This window comes from Mycteria americana, chromosome 1, assembly GCF_035582795.1.
Source record: "Mycteria americana isolate JAX WOST 10 ecotype Jacksonville Zoo and Gardens chromosome 1, USCA_MyAme_1.0, whole genome shotgun sequence".
NCBI classification, from domain to species: domain Eukaryota; kingdom Metazoa; phylum Chordata; class Aves; order Ciconiiformes; family Ciconiidae; genus Mycteria; species Mycteria americana.
This window is the reverse complement of record NC_134365.1, coordinates 85,464,789-85,482,535: the sequence shown is the minus strand read 5'-3', so window position 1 is coordinate 85,482,535 and position 17,747 is coordinate 85,464,789. Positions and strand designations below refer to the sequence as shown.

The 17,747-nt window shown below is 43.9% G+C and overlaps 1 pseudogene; it reads left to right on the top strand.

The window, feature by feature from the left end:
- Nucleotides 1-479: 479 nt before the first annotated feature.
- On the top strand, nucleotides 480-16,537 carry LOC142404523 (TRPM8 channel-associated factor 2-like; annotated as a pseudogene).
- Nucleotides 16,538-17,747: the final 1,210 nt, after the last annotated feature.

The following is a 17,747-nucleotide window of genomic DNA, read 5'->3' as shown; positions in this document are numbered from 1 at the left end:
AGACTTGCCTTTTATTATCAGGCTAACGGTGATTTCGCCAGTAGGTGAAGTCTCAGATTTGCCAGGACACTTGCAGAAACACACACAGGCACAATACCTCTTCAAGAGCAAATGTGCAATAAAATGCTGATGACTCTGTCAGTTTTATTAACTACTTTTGTATAAGCTTTCTGGCTAGCAGCAAATTATTTTCAGACATGTTGGTAATAAAGAACTCAGTGGCATTGAATGAGCTGCTGATTTAATAACAGGTTCTGCTCATTTTGATTTCTCAAAATTTAGTTAGACAACTAGAGAAATTTGTGCTATTTATATTGATTATTTTAGCCTTTGATTCTCTGGCAGCAGCTGTAGGAAGTAATCCATAAATCAAGCATAGCTAAAATGGCATTAATCTGCCCTGGTTTAGGACTCCAGAAGTTACCCATCTCAATCTGAGCTGCTTACCCAAGGCTCTCTTTAGGGCCGATGCAGAGGAAATGCATCTCACTGGAGATGAAGCCTTCGTAGTGCTGGTGAGCACGAATGGGCAAGTGCTAATTGCAGCGTCTTGTTATGGGAAGGGCCGATGGTGGTTGTTTCCCATGAAGGAATCTTGAAGGACTCCAAGTTTTCCCAGTTCCTCAGAAATGCTGTGGAGTGGCTGAAGCCTTCCTCTGAGGCCCTGGTTGGGGTCCATCCTCATTTGGATTCCCTCTTGCAGCTGCTGCTCAGGGCTGGCACCAAAGTACAGGCTGGGGCAGAGCTTAGCCCTTCCATGGGGGTGTACTGCATGGATGCCTATGACTGCACGAAGGCAAAAGACCTGGTTGGCTTTGTAAAGCAGGGTGGAGGGCTGCTCATTGGCGGCCAGGCCTGGCACTGGGCTGGTCGACATGGCAAGGAGAAGGTGCTGTTTGAATTCCCTGGGAACCAGGTGACCAGCGTGGCTGGTGTGTACTTCACAGGCAGCGAGGGAGAGACTGGCACTTTCTCAGTGTCCAAAGAAATGCCGAGGATTCCTCTGATCACCCAGTGAGTATTTAAAAATTTGTTTGCACTCTCTTTAGATTGTATATAGTGTTTATTCTGCCTTGGGTTTTCTGCTATTGGCCTGCTGGAACGAAAAAGATATCTTCTCCCTGTCCCCCAAAAGAAATGACCATGAATAGAGATGGATGTGCAGGAGTTGAAGGTGCTTCTACAGGTTATTGAGAAACTACCAAGAAGCTTGGCTCATGTGCTCCATGTTAAAGTGTTCAACAGATGACTGTTTAGGAAGAAACTTTTCGTTGAGTCTGATCTGCACTGCTGTGGCACATTTAGCCTTTTTTTTCCACCATGGCAATAGCACGGCTATGGGGCCACTTCTTGAGGTATTTAAATCCTTCCTGGTGCAGGACCTGGGAGACAAAAGATGACCTTTGTCTTTCCTGCTAATCTCCTGTGTTGTGGTGTAAACTTTAAGGCATTTGTAACAGAGTTCTTAGCTTTGTTATAGGGTGACACTGGACTTCAGGGTGTACTTCAAAGTCCCTGGGAAGCATGGGGAAGATACTGAGTGGATCCATGAGGCTTGGATATTGTCCACACAGAGTCCATGATGTAGCCATGCATTCCCCACTAGATTGTGTATTGTGTAGATGCCTGGTAGTGGAGGCAACTAGGCTCAGTAGCATAGGTGATCCTTTCCTGCCCAGTGCTGCGAATAGAACAGAACAGAATAGAAGAGAATAGAATAGTTCCAGTTGGAGGGATCATCTAGTCCAACTGCCTAACCACTTCAGGGCTGACAAAAAGTTAAAGCATGTTGTTAAGGGTGTTGTCCAAATGCCTCTTAAATACTGACAAGCTTGGAGCATTGACCACTTCTCTAGGAAGCCTGTTCCAGCATTTGACCACCCCCTCAGTAAAGACATTTCCTACTATCAAGTCTGAACCTCTTCTGACGCAACTTTGAACCGTTCCCACGCATCCCATCGCTGGATACCAGGGAGAAGAGCTCAGCACCTCCCTCTCCACTTCCCCTCCTCAGGAAGCTGTAGGTTCTTGAGTGATGAGGTTGCCCCCCAGCCTCCTTTTCTCCTAACTAGACAAGCCCAGAGTCCTTGGCCGCTCCTCACAGGACATTCCTTCCAGCCCTTTCACCAGCTTTGTTCCCCTCCTCTGGACACATTCAAGTACCTGAACATCCTTCTTAAATTGTGGGGCCCTGAACTGCACACAATATTCAAGGTGAGCCTGTACCAATGCCAAATACAGGGGGATGATCACCTCTTTTGACCGGCTGGTTATGCTGTGTTCGATGCACCCCAGGATGTGGTTTGCCCTCTTGGTTGCCAGGGCACACTGCTGACTCGTATTGAGCCTGCTGTTGACCAGCACCCCAGGTCCCTTCCTGCAGGGCTGCTCTCCAGCCGCTCCTCTCCCAATTTATACTTGTGTTTCATATTACTCTGTCCCAGGTGCAGAATCTGGCATTTGTTCTTGTTAAATTTAATGCCATGGATGATTGTCCAATGCTTCAATCTATCCAGATCCCTCTGCAAGGCCTCTTGTCTCTCCAGAGAGTCAACAGCACCTCCCAGTTTGGTATTGAGAGCTAATGGTGCATTCAGAAACTTGCTAATGGTGCATTCAACTCCTGCATCCAGATCATTGATAAAAATATTGAACAGAACTGGCCCTGGAATTGAGCCCTGAGGGACACTGCTAATGACTGGCCACCAACCAAATGTAGCCCCATTCACTACAACCCTTTGAGCTCTGCCCTTCAGCCAGTTTTTCACCCAGCGCACCGTGAACCTGCTCATCTCACAGCTGGACAGCTTGTCCAGAAGGATGCTGTGAAGGACAGTATCAAAAGCCTTACTAAAATCCAGAAAAACTACATCCACCGCCTTCCCTTCACCCACTAGGCAGGTGACCTTAGACTATTAGAGTTAAGGCACTTTATTTTCTTGTCACAAGTCCCTGAAGGTGATGATAATTCTTCAGGGAATTTCTCACAAATAAGCTGGGAATTTGAAGCTCTATAATTGGACCTTATACTGCTACATAAGGAAGAATATATTACAGCTTCATCTCTGTCTCAGAGCTATGTTCAGACAAGGATAATAGACCATGTCATGATAACAAGACTCAGCTCTGGCCATGCTCAGGAGGCAGCTCTGCTGAGGCAATAAGCCATTGTCTTCACAGTAATTTTTCAGGTGTGCTGCACTGCCAATACATTTGGAACATGCTGATGGAAATCTGAATCATGGAATAGTTGAGGTTGGAAGGGACCTTTGGAGGTCAGTTGCTCCAATGTCTGCTCAAAGCAGGGCCACCTAGAGCAGGTTGCTCAGGGCTTTGCCTAGTCAAGTACTGAATATCTCCAAGGACAGAGATTCCACAACCTGTCTTGGCACCTGTTCAGTTTTTAACCACCATTATGATGGAAAAAATTATCCTTACATCCCAGGATGGAGAGGCAGGCAGGCAATGGAGGCTAAAGTTTAGACCGAAGCCCGTGGTAAAGAGACAAGCAAGAAAGCAGATGACTGTGCAACTTTGCAAACAACTATCACAGTTTTAACATTTTACTGCCTGCTTTCCATTTGCTCTGTGGCTGGAGGTCACCACCTTAAAACTGAGCTGTTAGAAGAAAAAGTGTCAGAGCCCCTAGACTTCCTGAAAAGCAAAATCAATTGGATTAGTTGAAGCCACTGCTGAGAATGTTTTGAGGTATATGTCTACCTTTGCACTGAAAAGGATTAGGAAGAGTTTGCCTGATCTCTTATGGATTCTGTGCCCTGAGGACAATAACTTCTTCTTGTGAAGGATAGAGCCACCCTCTGTGGGTGGTAACATCTTAGCCCATTGCAGAAAAATCTAACATGAGTCACAAGCACACAGCACCATTCTTGCCTGGAATTCAATTCATACCATGCTTAAGGAAAGCTGGTGATCCCTGTAATTTTAACATTGCTGCCACTTCAGTGATATCTATTGGGTTAACTTTCAAGCCTCTTTTGATAGAGATTAATATATTTGTCTTGATAACTTCTTGAAACAAGGAGTGTTAATAGGAAGTCATGACTGTATCACTACTAACAGGGCAAAGATAAGTACAGCTTTCAGCATTTATAAGTCAATCTGGATGACAAGGACTTCTTTTGGTTTCCTAGACATGGATTGGATGCGAAAAAAAATTTAGACGTTCTTTTGAAAGGAGTGACTGAATTCAAGACAGAAGATGGCAGTGTCCCCTCCCATCTACTCATCCATGGTGCATTAGCATTTTCCATTGGTATGAATGACTCCCACCAGGCATTCTTTGCAGCTGCACACTATGGCAGGGGCCGTGTTGTGGTACTCGCTCATGAAAACTTTTTCCAAGCATCAGCAATGAAAACCTTTATCCTCAATGCCATTGGTTGGCTGGGAAGGGAGGACAAGTTGTATTTCTGGTGATCTGCAGGACTTTTTCACTCTCCTAAACCAGGAGAACATCCCTAGCAAGCTAAGAGATCTTAAGGAAAACCTGAGTGTGTACTGTTGCAAAGCCTACAGTGATGAGGAGGTGAAGATTGATGAGTTTGTTTGAAGGGGCAGTGGTCTGATGGTTGGAGGACAGGCATGGTCCTGGGCTGCAGGGAATGCTGATAAGAATGTTGTTGCAGGGTTCCCTGGGAACAAAATACTGCAAAAGTTTGGAGTTGGTATCTTAGGAGATGACATACTAGCATCAAGTCAGCCAGTCTTACATCCTGATGAGGTTTTCTCACAGTACCACTTTCTCAAGGCACTCTCCCAATTTCAGCAAAACCTCAAGAAAAAAGAAGCTCTAAAGCCACCATATTCCTCCTGGCTCAAGAAATTAGCACAGGACTCAACAGTGTTCCTGAGGATTCCAACTCAGACCTCCCTAGCTATCTGCTCTGTTCGGGAGGAGGTGGCTGAGGTAGTGCTTTCCCAGGGGTTCCTGATGTCACTGCTGACAGCCCAGTCAAAGGCAGCTCTGAGGAAATGGTTTTAATCAACATAGCTGCAGAGCTCTACGACAACTTCCCTGATGTACGAAAACATGTGCTCCCAACCAAAATCTTCCAGAAATGACTACATCCCTAACTGTAACTGTTCAGATTGATGGAAGAAATGAAGGTAGGGGATATTTTTCTATTTCCTTCCTCTGCAGCACCCAAACTGTGGAATGGAATGAGGCTGACCAGGTAATCTATAAATATAATAGTCTAAATCTCTCTGCTTCCTTCCTGCCCCAGCTTTCTTCTGGGATTGCATGCACACCATGTAATCAGAAATACCTCGGTCTTGTGATGGATGCTGGCATATTGATCATTTGATCTTCTGTTGGGTACAATTTTGGTCAGATGATGAATAAATTTTTGGTTATGCAATAGGGGAGCTGTCCAGGCATATGGCCCATAAATGCTTCCAGAGGAAGCAATTTGACTTGTTGGTCGATGTGAAGTATGACTACTGCTCTTTGTCAAATTCAGGTGCAAATTCAGGTGCAAGGACATTTCACCTGAAGATGTCATTGCATGGAGCTGTGTGTTTTGTCTTGCTTGAGGAGAGCTTCTCTGAAAAGAAAAAATCCCACACTGTTATGGAGTGTTTCTAGTTGGACATATAAAATCACAAGTCACTTTTGGAGATTGTCCTGCATTCTTTTTAGAAACAAGCATCACTTCCGATGTTTGTTTTGGTTTGTTTTTTTTTTAAATAAAATTTTACCAGAAAGGTCACCTTGATATCAAGTTTATGATATCAAGGTGATATCATAACTAACTTTTATGACGTGAGGGTGGGGCAGGGTTATCTTGATAGTTTGGTTTGAAATTTCCTTGCATTTTCTCAATTCCCTCATAAATCATTAAGAATTCAAACTTTTCAAAAAAGGTTCAGCATTAGCTATTGGTCAGATGGGGAAGGATTCAGCACAAAGGTGAAAGCTTCAGAAAACTAATTTATTAGAATTAGAATTGGAGCTGCTGTTGAATTTTATCTGTAAGTTGAAGACTATCATATGACTTATGTATTTCTATCTTGATAATGCCTGTGGTTCTTTCTAAGGTCCAGAAGCATGTAGAAGCACTGGGCTTTATAGTCCTCCCAGAAGAATGGCCACTCTGCATTTTCCTGCGTCTGCTGTTGCAGCTAACCTGGAGGTGAACATTTGCCTTTGTTTCTCATTACAGTCAGAAGAACTTTCATTGCTTCCATTCTCGTTTCTTTGAAGTTTGTCTTGGCCTTACTGAGGCATGAATCACAAACAATTTCTCCCCAAGTTTATCCTACGATAAACCTCTTTCTACATTTCTCAAGTTACACTCTCTCACTTCTGACCCGAAAAATGACTGCCCTATGCAGCTGTAATGAACACACCTCTGATTTTCATCTGCTCCATACTGTCACCATCTCGTGTTGGTCTCATACCTCCTCTGTGCCCTTCTCCATTCCCCTAGAGAAGGCAGAGGTCAAACAAGACAAATACCTGTATTGTTGCTTTCAAGAGTAAAGGAATAATCCCTGTACTGACAGTGAATAGGATGAGAAATAATAAGGTTGAATGTTGTCTATGTGGAGGACACTACTAGGTATTTCTGCCCACTATAAAAATATCTTAAAATATCTTACTTGCCCCACCTTGCTGTCTTCTGCTATCATCCTGCCTCACTTCGAGGCCTCCAAGCTGTTTTCCTTCAAGTTTTATTACCTTTGTCATCAGGACAAATGAACACCCACACTATAAAAAAAAAAAATTTGTGGGGTTTATATCTCGGCTCTGAAACCAGCCTCTACGTAACTGTAAGTGAAAAGGGATAAACACTACAGTAGAGGTAGTTATGCAAACAGTATTATCCCATAGCAGGGTGGTTTTTTTTTTTTCTCTTTAAAGGGACAATAATAGGACAAGCTTTGGGCAGAATTGAGCAGAACTAGTCTGGGAACCAGGGATTCCCATGTCTTCAGTCACTCATGGCTGGCCCATGTGGGCATTACAGTGTTTCAGAGAGTGCGTGGAAAGCAGGTGAATTATTATAAATGGGGACATTATCCCCTTCCCCAGCTTCCTTTCTCCTCACTCATTTCATATCAGGGTAAGCTCTGCTCATGCTCTGCTTTTTACCTTTATGCTATTGTATTGGGTTTGCATGGCAAGGTTTTGGTAGCGGGGGGGACTACAGAGGTGGCTTCTATGAGAAGCTCCTAGAAGCTTCCCCTATGTCCAATAGAGCCAATGCCAGCCAGCTCCGAGACAGACCTGCCACTGGCCAAGGCTAAGCCCATCAGCGACAGCAGTAGCGCCTCTGTGATAACATATTTAAGAAGGAGAAAAAACTCCTGCACAACAGCAATTGCAGCCACAGAGAGGACTGAGAGTATGTGAGAGAAACAACTCTGCAGACACCACAGTCAGTGGAGAAGGAGAGGGAAGAGGTGCTCCAGGTGCCAGACCAGAGATTCCCCTGTAGCCCGTGGTGAAGACCATGGTGAGGCAGGCTGTCCCCTACAGCCCATGGAGGTCCATGGTGGAGCAGATACCCACCTGCAGCCCATGGAGGACCCCACGCTGGAGCAGATGCATGCCCAAAGGAGGCTGTGATCCTGTGGGAAGCCTGTGCTGCAGCAGGCTCCTGGCAGGACCTGTGGCCCCATGGAGAGAGGAGCCCACGCTGGAGCAGGTTTGCTGGCAGGACTTGTGACCCTGCGGGGGACCCATGTGGGAGCAGTCTGTTCCTGAAGGACTGCACCCTGGGGAAGGGACCCATGTTGGAGCAGTTCGTGAAGGACTGCAGCCCATGGGAAGGGCTCAATTTGGAGAAGTTTGTGGAGGACTGTCTCCAGTGAGAGGGACCTCACGCTAGAGCAGAGGAAGAGTGTGAGGATTCCTCCCCCTGAGGAGGAAGGAGCGGTGGAAACAATGTGTGATGAACTGACTGCAAACCCCATTCCCCATCCCTCTGTGCCACTGGCAGGAAGGAGGTAGAGAAAATTGGGAGTAAAGTTAAGCCCGGGAAGAAGTGAGGGGTGGGGGGAGGGTGTTTTTAAGATTTGGTATTATTTCTCATTATCCTGCTCTGATTTGATTGGTAATAAATTAAATTAATTTTCCCCAAGTTGAGTCTGTTTTGCCCGTGACGGTAATTCTGAGTGATCTCCCTGTCCTTATCTCAACCCACGAGCCTTTTGTTGTATTTTCTCTCCCCTATCCAGCTGAGGAGGGGAGCGATAGAGTGGCTTTGTTGGGCACCTGGGGTCCAACCAGGGTCAACCCTCCACAGCTATCCATTTTATAGCAGGACAGCTGTGGCAGCTGTGATAGGAGGTAAAGGTGCTAAAACTGGGGCCAACCAACTTTGAAATTTCTTCAAAACCAGTGAAATCCCTCCTTTTGAACAGCGCCGTAGAAAGAGAATTCTACTTTTCTTTGGCAACTGATCCAGCATTTCCATTTTCTTCTTCATGGGGCTTAAGTCTGCCCTTGAATTCTTTCATGCTACTTTCTTCTGATTGATGTCTGTGCTGAGGTGACGAATACTGTTCCATATGGTAGCATACTGTAGCCTTTCCCTGCTCAGACAAGAGCGTCTTGTTGCCTATGGTAGCTACAGAACACACCGAGTTTGGAGTGGAGCTACCTGAGCCTGTCCGAGTGGCAGTGCCTTTCGGTGACTGTTGTTCCCCGCTGGGTGCAGATCGGCTGTCACGCTGATGACCTCAGCTATGCTGCGGAGCTGAGGAGGCCTCCTTTGGCGGTAAAGAAGTTCAAAGTTGAAAAAAACACCATGGAAGTCTCTAGTCTGTTGGTTGGCCTCATATATGTCATCATGCCAAAGGAGAGCACATTAGGCCAAATATCAGTCACAATTAAAGAGGCTGTGCAGGCTCCATTCTTCAGGCATGGTAAGTGGTCCCAAAAACCTAACTATAGGCAGGTGAGTAAAGAAGTACTTCTGTATTGCTAGCTTGCCTATATTTTCCTGGTTTTTTGTGGTCATGTTTGGAGAAGACCTCAGAATAAGTAATGCCCCAGGAAAGCCTTTGCATAAGGCTTCACATTTCTCAGTGCAGGAAGTATATTGATAGGACTTTCATTTAGGAATTAACCACTGTCCATGTTCCCAGTATGAGCATGTCTGAGCCACCTTTAAAATGGCTTGATATTGAAAAGTGAATATCATCAACCCCTTGCAGCAACAGTAGACCTGGAGTCACCAAAGATGACTGGTGCCCTCACCAGAATCTCAGGATTTGCCCACTGATTCAGTAAAACCCAGTTACATCTAGATTGATTTATTGTTTCTGAGGCTATGCAGAGGGTTTTAGCTATGGTGATTCTCCTCCCTCTTCACACTTAAAACTTCTTTTTAAATTGGCTACCTTTTTTCATCTGAATGCTGAATCAGGGGAAACTGACATCTCTGCCTGGCAGTCAACCATCCGTCAATACCCAGCCCCCTGGGCTGAGCCGGCCACAGAGAACATCATCCTGACAGTACCAGCTGCTGATGTACACCACATGGACAACCCGGAGAGTCTCCTTTCCATCTGGAACAAGAAGATGAATGCAATAGGCAGACGGGCAGCTATCTCAGCAACTTTGCCAAGGCCAGAGAGGATGGTGGCAGATGTCCAGGTATCTCATGGTGAGTATCATAACTAGAACATTTTGTCTTTATCTGTGATGGATATTTGTAAGGGAAATACACAAGGCAGTAACATTATTACAAGATCATGCAGATCCTCAAATCAGCAGATTCATCCCACCAAATTCAAGGAGACTGCTTGTGAGAGTAAGAGTCTTCTGTGACTGTCAAGAGCTGGTACACAAAAGTAACACATTCTGCTGCTAAATCTGAGGCTATCCCAGGGTAAAACACAGTGGAGGGAGACAGGCTGGCCACAAAATGATGTGTATACTGGGTCATGTTACTCTTAGTACTGTGGGAGTGAGTTTATGCTAATTGCAACAGAAAGAAGGGAGACAAAGCTAGTTGTTTTAGGCAGGACAAAGGAGAACTCGAAACTTAAATTAAGGCATGCAACAGACACACAGACAGCCTACTACATAATAAGACCCTGATGTTAGCAGGCGTAGGATCACTTATATCAGTGGGGGAACGAGGGCAGTGGTAGGGGGAAAAGTTTGTTGTAAGCAGCATTTTGCTATCTGTCATTTAAGAAACATGCTGCTTAAAGACAACTCGCTAGGCCAGTGGAACTGAACAGGCTGGAGCAGACTGATGTGTTATTATGGGTAGTAAGGAGGCTCCTAAAGGCAAGTTTGCCAAATTTCACCATTATTTGCAATTAATCTTTGTTTAAGTATTGCACTTTTCTCAATAGGACTGGCAGGTGCTTTCAGCTCTACTTGACTGCAACACTAAAGATCTTTTCGACCACTTGAATTGATAAATTCATCAGCTGCCCAGGCCACCACTCTGTCGATAATCCACAGCTCTAGCAGCTTAACGCACGTGGTGTAACTGCTGTCAGTCAAGTAGGACTAATTCAAGAGAGGCTGGCTCAAGTGTAAACAACTTGCACTTCAGTTATTAATAACCAGTTAATTATAATCACTAGTGAAATATAACCAAAATAAATAAGTGCTATATTTCCATGCTGCATGTGGTCCTCCAAGCATATCCTCACTTAACAAGGATTTTAACAGAGTAATCAATCATTACATCTGGCCACATGTGGCTCTGAATTTAACAATGAAGTTGTAATCTGTCAGTGACTCTGCAACAATTGTGTTTAGATTACATGTCAGTTGCTGATTTTTGTAATTGCTAACCCCTCAAGCTCAACAGGGAATATGGGAGTATTATATTTTTCTCATTCATTTTTACCATTAGTGACAGCTGTATTTGAAAATTCAGACTCAGGACACAAAGGTAACATAATTGTCATGAATAGTTTTGTACAGGTATAAAGGATGAGAAAGCAATTCATTTGGCAGTGCATGTCAGAGAACAGAGTCCATCCCTTTCCCTGCTTTGTTTTAGCTGTATTGCCTCCGTAAGCCTAGTAAGCAAACCATGGCATGTGCATGACCCAGGCCAGTCAGTAGGTTTTCTGCTAACACAAGCGGCTGTTCTGCAGGAATTTTTACTGATGCACAGGAAGAACTGATTTCCAAACGCCAGAGTTTAAAATCCTTGGATGTCTACAGATGCAGGTGAACTTCAAGCCACTAGCTCTCCCTTCCCTTGAGCTGTAGAGAAACAGGAGCGTTAAAAACCAGCATGACCCTGAACACACGCAGATTTGATTCACAGCTGCTGTGAATCAGAACTTTCAAATGAGTTTGCACCAACTGAGAAGCTGACCTGAGAAACACTTGTTGTTTAGATAGCTCTCATTCTCTGAGTGAAGCTGCACTCAGAAACAAAGACTTCTGGATTATTGATTTATGTGGCTCCTTCTCTTAATGTATTTCAGCCCTCTGTACAGATATTCACCATGTGATAGACAGCTGTGTCCACCAGAGGCCACACTGGTAGAACCCAACATATAAAACTCTTCCAGCTTCTATCACGCCTGCCGAAATAAGTGGAGAGTAGCACCATTTCAGAGATGTGAATGGCTCTGTATCCTCCCTGCACTATTCTGCAGCTGTAAGAAACCAGTGAAGGATCCATTGAGCCTATTGAATTGCCACTGAAGGAAAAAGATAGTAAATTCCTATTAAGAGCTACTGAAATGTGATTTTTAAAGCTGGCTATGGTAGTCAGCAATACTGAGAAACTCATGGGAGATATTGAGGAGTACGTTAAGTCTGTCTTTTCTGAAAAAAAGATTTTTACAAACAGCATGAGAAACAGCAAAACTGGAACTGAAGTGATGACAATTATAGTGAAGTAGGAACTGTGGCCATCAGCAGCAAATTCTATCCAAAGCTGAAGTGAACTATGGAATATTTTTCAATAGTAAAGAGCTGCTTTACTAAAAACACTGACAAGAATCTGCCTTCACAAAAAAAAAAAAAAAAATCCCAGTTCACGTTTTGCTTTCTGGTACAACAGACATTGTCAAGGCACAGTGGAGGCTGGCTGCTCCCTGAGGGGCAGGGAGCCAGGAGCCAACTGCAGTAACACAGCCAGCAGGACAAGGTGCCTCACCAGCTGGGGCCATCCCACAACACCTGAGTGCGGCAAGCAGGTCAGATCTGGCACAACAGCCAGGGTCTGCTGCAAGTCCAGATTGCTAGGCAAGTCTTGCAAGGAAGGATGAGGCAGGTCTGAGGTCAAGCAAGGAAATCAATCCGCAAGTCAGGGTCAGGTCCAGTGATGGTAACCAGGGTCAGACATAGTCCAGTGATTACCAGGGAGGCCCATCATGATGAGGCACATCTGAAATCAAGCAGGGAAGTCAGACCATGGATCAGGGTCTGGATCAACAGGGTCCGTGGCCAGACACAGGCATGGCTGTGAAAGAGCTGGAGACCTGCACACCTACAACATAGCTCAGGGAGGGACTGTCAGCCCAGGGCTGGGCTGAAATGCAGCCCCTGGGGCCACCAACAGGAGGTATGGGTGGAATTCCCAGGTGGGGCTGCTCAAGGCCCGGACACAAAATTTTGCAACGAAACATTTTAGTCCCCTGCCTTCAAGATGAAAATCTGCTGCTTCTTTGGGAGCACTTTAGGAAAAATAATCAATTTTTCTACTTTATTTGTGTCTGCTATTTATCATGAGGTTTTTCCCCCATGTATTTCCTCCAGAGCCAGAACTTAGATTACAGAGTGTCTAGGGAGAGCTGGGGAGAGTGCTGGGGTCATTTTCATCAACATAAACCATACAGTTATTTGGCTATAAAAAGGATACAAACTGTCCTGGCAATAGCATCTTCCTCACCAGATCTGAAAATAAGAAAACAAAAACACCAGCGTCAACAGAAAATTCTTCTACAGACAGAATTAGATTTCCACACCTCCTCTCCACTCCTGTAGCTGGGAGTACGGTCATCCGCAATGTTGGTAGCTCTGGCAAATGTCATTTGGCCTTTTTTGCTCTTTGCATTGGGTAGGTGCTGAGGAGTGGAAATGGAGCAGAACATACAATATGCACATTAAACTTTTGCTTGTGGTTGATACATTTGATACTCCAACACAGGGGGTGGAAGCATATCATGAGCAGCATGCACTCATGACAAACAAGTCAAAGAATGAGTTAACATAAAGAGAATTAATTGTATTTTCCTCACTGAGGCATTCCATCCCATAGGCTTTCCCAGACAGATTGCCAGGACTGTTTGTGGTTCACCTTCCCTGCAGATTCGATACATGCTGGCTACCCAGTCATGCATCAGTTGGAGTCGGTGACAGAGATGGTTGACGTGCAGTTGTCATCGTGTCTCCCCCCCCCACCCCCCCCCAAAAAAAAAGCCAATGGCCTTTGGGGTGCCATTCATGAGCTGGGCCACAATCAGCAGCAACCTGAATGGGAGTTTCCCCCTCGCACCACTGAAGCCACCTACAGTCTCTGGTCTGTTTATGTGAATGAGACTGTGTTGGGCATCCCAAGAGATAAGGCCCACAAGGCACTTGCACTAGAACTTAGAAAGAAGAGGATTCAAGATTACATTGAAAATGGAGCACAGCTGAAGGACTGGGAAGTATTTACTGCCCTGGAGACATGCCTGCAGGTAATCTTCAGGCGAATTAAGCTTGCAACAGATTTACAAACTGATCGTTTTAATCCAGGGCTGCTTCTTTCCTCTTCCTCGCTTTCTGCAACCACTTGATCCCTACCCCAGATCTCTCTCTGTTGACTATTAGACTCCAACAGTGTCTTTGTGTGCCGGCTCATAGGATTCCACAAACCGACATGAGTCAGTCCTGATCTGACTCTGAGTAGCACACTTCAGCAGGAGACCCAGGGCTGCAGGGAAAAGCTTTTGAAGCAGTCCTCAAAAAATCTACTTGTTTTGAGTCATTTGTGATCTCAGCACAGTGTAAAGGTCATTGGTCTGTGCAATGTGCTGGTTTGGGATGTAATGGTAAACCACAGTCTTTGGGCATTACCAAAGATGACTTCTGATCATTGATAATTGTTTCTTTTTTTTTTTTTTCCCTTAATTTACGCAGGTCTTTCAGGGTTGTTGGTGCAATACTTCATTCAGTAGCACCCAGAATTAATTGACGGTACAAACATCAAGTGCAAAGTCACCAAGCAGGGAGCCTGTATTTTATGCTGAGATAAGAGAGTTTTATGTATTATAAATATGCAGAAATATTATAAGTATGCATACTTATAAGCATGCAGACGTGGGTTGATATTTGTATCAATCTTGTTTTGAACAATTGTAACAACTGTAAAAAAAATTATAGCAATCAAGCCTGTAAGCACATCCATGCTCTTCAGGATGAAAAGCACTTATATAAATACTTGATTTTGGGGTTTGTGTGAATATTAGAAATACAGGCTTGTTGAATAGTCTGAAGATGTTAAAGGGCTACTCTGATTCTTCTGTAGGCATCTAGAATTTGTTGGGTAGCTACGCTTACAAAAAAGAAAGAAAAATGCCCTGTGAAAAGATCAGTAACTGAATTTAGTAAAATTTTTTTTTTAAAATGCAGGTAGAGTAATTCTAAACTTCCATACATATATTTTGTACCGTTTCTCTTTTCTTATGATTCATAGCCCCAAGAGGCCTTTGGAAAGGAAGCTTTCATTGAAATATTTTCTGAATACCAAAATATGTCTGAGCTCCCAGATGATAATGACTCAAAAATGAACCTGTGGGCAGAAACCTTTTCTCGTCTGGTGTAGAAGAATTTTACTCCTTTCTTCAAGGCCTGGGGATGGCCAATCAAGGAGAGCCTTTCCCAGCAGCGGGCTGTTTCTTTCCCCAGTTGGTCAGATGATCCAATGAAGCAATATATCTCCTAAGCAGATTTTTTCTCATGAAAATGTGATTGTCTGTGATAAAGCCAGTGCTCTGCAATAGTTTTAAATGGTGTCTGAATGGTATGGTATTATAATGAATCTGAGAAGCAGCTCTACATTGTAGATGTGATAGAAGAGTTCGTTCTTGGCTCCTTCACAAGTCTGCCTTTGTGTGTTAGGGTCCCACGACTTCCTTTCCCAACAGGAGTCATTTTAACCACAGAAGGGGAAACATTTGCTGTCTTAATACCTATGAAACAAAGCAACCACTTCCCATTTTTTTCTTCCTCTGTTTCCTTGTCTCTAAAAGATCCTCTGTTCCAGACTTACTCAGTCTTGTTACAGATATGCAAAGTTTGTTAATTAAGATCATTAGAAGGAGAGTAGGAACAGGGAAAAAAAGTAACTTTAAAAAGAGAGACATGTTAGGAGATAATAAAACCAGAAATAAATGGAAGAACTCAGGTGAAATTATGGCTACAGCAACGAGAAATGAGAATGATCATTCAAAGGAAAACCTTGATGGACAGCATAGGAAAGGACTTGATCTTTGTTTAATGTTTTGAAAGGGGTTGCTCTGCTTTCAGAGCTGGTAGCTGTGTAGTGAGAAACAGCTGCTTTAGCTCATGTCAGAAGCAAAACAGTGTCCGGGCAGTGAAGTTACCACCTTGATCCTCAGCTAGAATGAATCTGCAGACATCTAGTGAATGTGAAATTGTGGCAACTCACTCCGCGTAAGGATCTCAGACAGCAGGTGCCTCACCTCACAGGATTGAACGTGTTGACAGGAAAGCAGCACTGGAGTGTGTTTACAATGGTCTATTTTGATCTCCCATCTAAATAATCAGATCAATGGCCCTTTCTTAAATGCTACGCCTGAATTTCCCCTATGTTAAAACACGGACTATAGCACAAGCCAATTTTTATGGTGCATTTTGAGATCCTGAGCCAAGCAGTTTCTTATCTTGTGGCTGTGGTTTCTTTTTCTAGTGAATGTTACAGAATTCTTGATGTTGCTGTTAAGGCCACTGGCACGCACCACAAGGGACAGCAGCGACAGAGTCAGAGGCTCTCTGCAACTCCTCCAGATCTCATGGGCCATAGCTCAGCAGATGTTTCAGCAAAAGAGCTGGGAAGTAAGGGGTACAAGGATCAATGATTTCTTTTCACTGTGCCCAGATAAACATATGTCAAACCTATGAATAATCCAAAGGCGATGAAGTGACCTGCACTAATAGTACGACAGATCGTTTACACGTACATCCAATAGCAAATGTTATCCAGAAAGATCCCCCAAATCCTTCAGCCATCCTGAACTTGAAAATCTTTATTCTATACTTTGAAGTCAAATGTTCAAATGCTATGATTTTTTTCTTCTGGCAAAGTCCTGCAACTATTCTGTTTTGAAGTTTTGGGGATTCTAAGCTGAGAAAGAGCTGAAGACTTTATGTTTTGATTCTCAGGAATTAAAACCTAACAGTGCATGATCATCTCTTCAACCCTGATGTTTGAAAAATTTTCACAAAGCTAGTTTTAAATATTCCAGAAAATTGGACTTGCTCCCTTTTCTACAGTAGAGGATATTCTTCCAAACTGGGTGCTTTTAACACTGATATTTAATTTCATTAGAACCTCTTTTTGCCTCTGGTGTTTTGTGGTGTCTTTAATAAAGGCTTTTTGATTGTTCCTATCTGTTGGTACATAATATGATAACATACTGTTAAGACATCTGGGATCCAGTGGTTATATCCAAGGTGCTAGAATTGTTCCTTCAAAATGTACCATCAGAGCATGAAGAATTGTACTAGGCACAAATTTCGTTTAGCATTTTCATCATGATCTCATGCTAATAAGTCTTGCTGATGCCACAGATACATGGGCATTGTTGGTACAGAGTGTAGGAATATTATCTGAAAATAGTCAGATGTCACTGAAGACTATAGAATGGGAAATAGGATGAAATTTTAAAGTGCAGAACTATTTTGAACTCCTCATTAATAGTTTCTTTTCTAAGTTAAGAGCTTATCAATGGGAAATGGCAGAGAGGAAAAAATCTGGGCATATTAGCGCGTCACTGAATAGCTTACGATATACTGAAACTGAAATAAATGCAGAAGATAATGGGGAGGGGGAGTGAGGAACCAGCCTTAAGATTGGTTTTGTTAAACGTAGTTTGCTTAAGCCTTGAAAAATTAAAGCCTGGGAGAGGTTCTATGATTATCCTCTATGAATGTATTGAAGGGGTAAACTCCAGAAATTAGGAAGAAACCTACCTCAGATGTCTCCAACAGCAGTAACTGCATGGAACCCCTTCCAGAAGATATACTCAGGGATCTGCCTGTGCTCTCAGATGCTGGCCTGGAGATAGGGAAGATCTTCAGGTTTCCCCAACTTGGCATTATCAACATAACAGATATCTGCTCTGTACCTGTTTCCCCGGCTTCTCCCCTGGCAAGGAGTCTGAGTAGTATGGTGTTTTATTTTAAAATAGTAACACACACTCGTGTGTTCAGGCATGGGTAAGTACTCATTACTGTTTCTTTACATTAAAAGGGGGAACGAATGTAAGGAATTGTGCCTTCTTCTCTGGGCAGAAGTTTCATGATGACTCAGAGAATCTGTCTGACAGGCTCCTGAGAGAGCCGTTTCCTATCTCAGGAAGGGATTGTTGATCATGGCCATGAGCCCACAGCTTTATCTGATCTTTCAGATCCTCTAGTCGTGGGGGATCTTAAGAACCAAGGCCTAGAAGTCAGTTGCTTCTTTTACGAAAGGCAGCGCAGGGCCTGGAGCATAGTGCTTGGTGTGCTTGCGGTAGCCAAGGCTGAGAAGATGTGCTGCAGTGTTCTGCCTCTGCTGGGG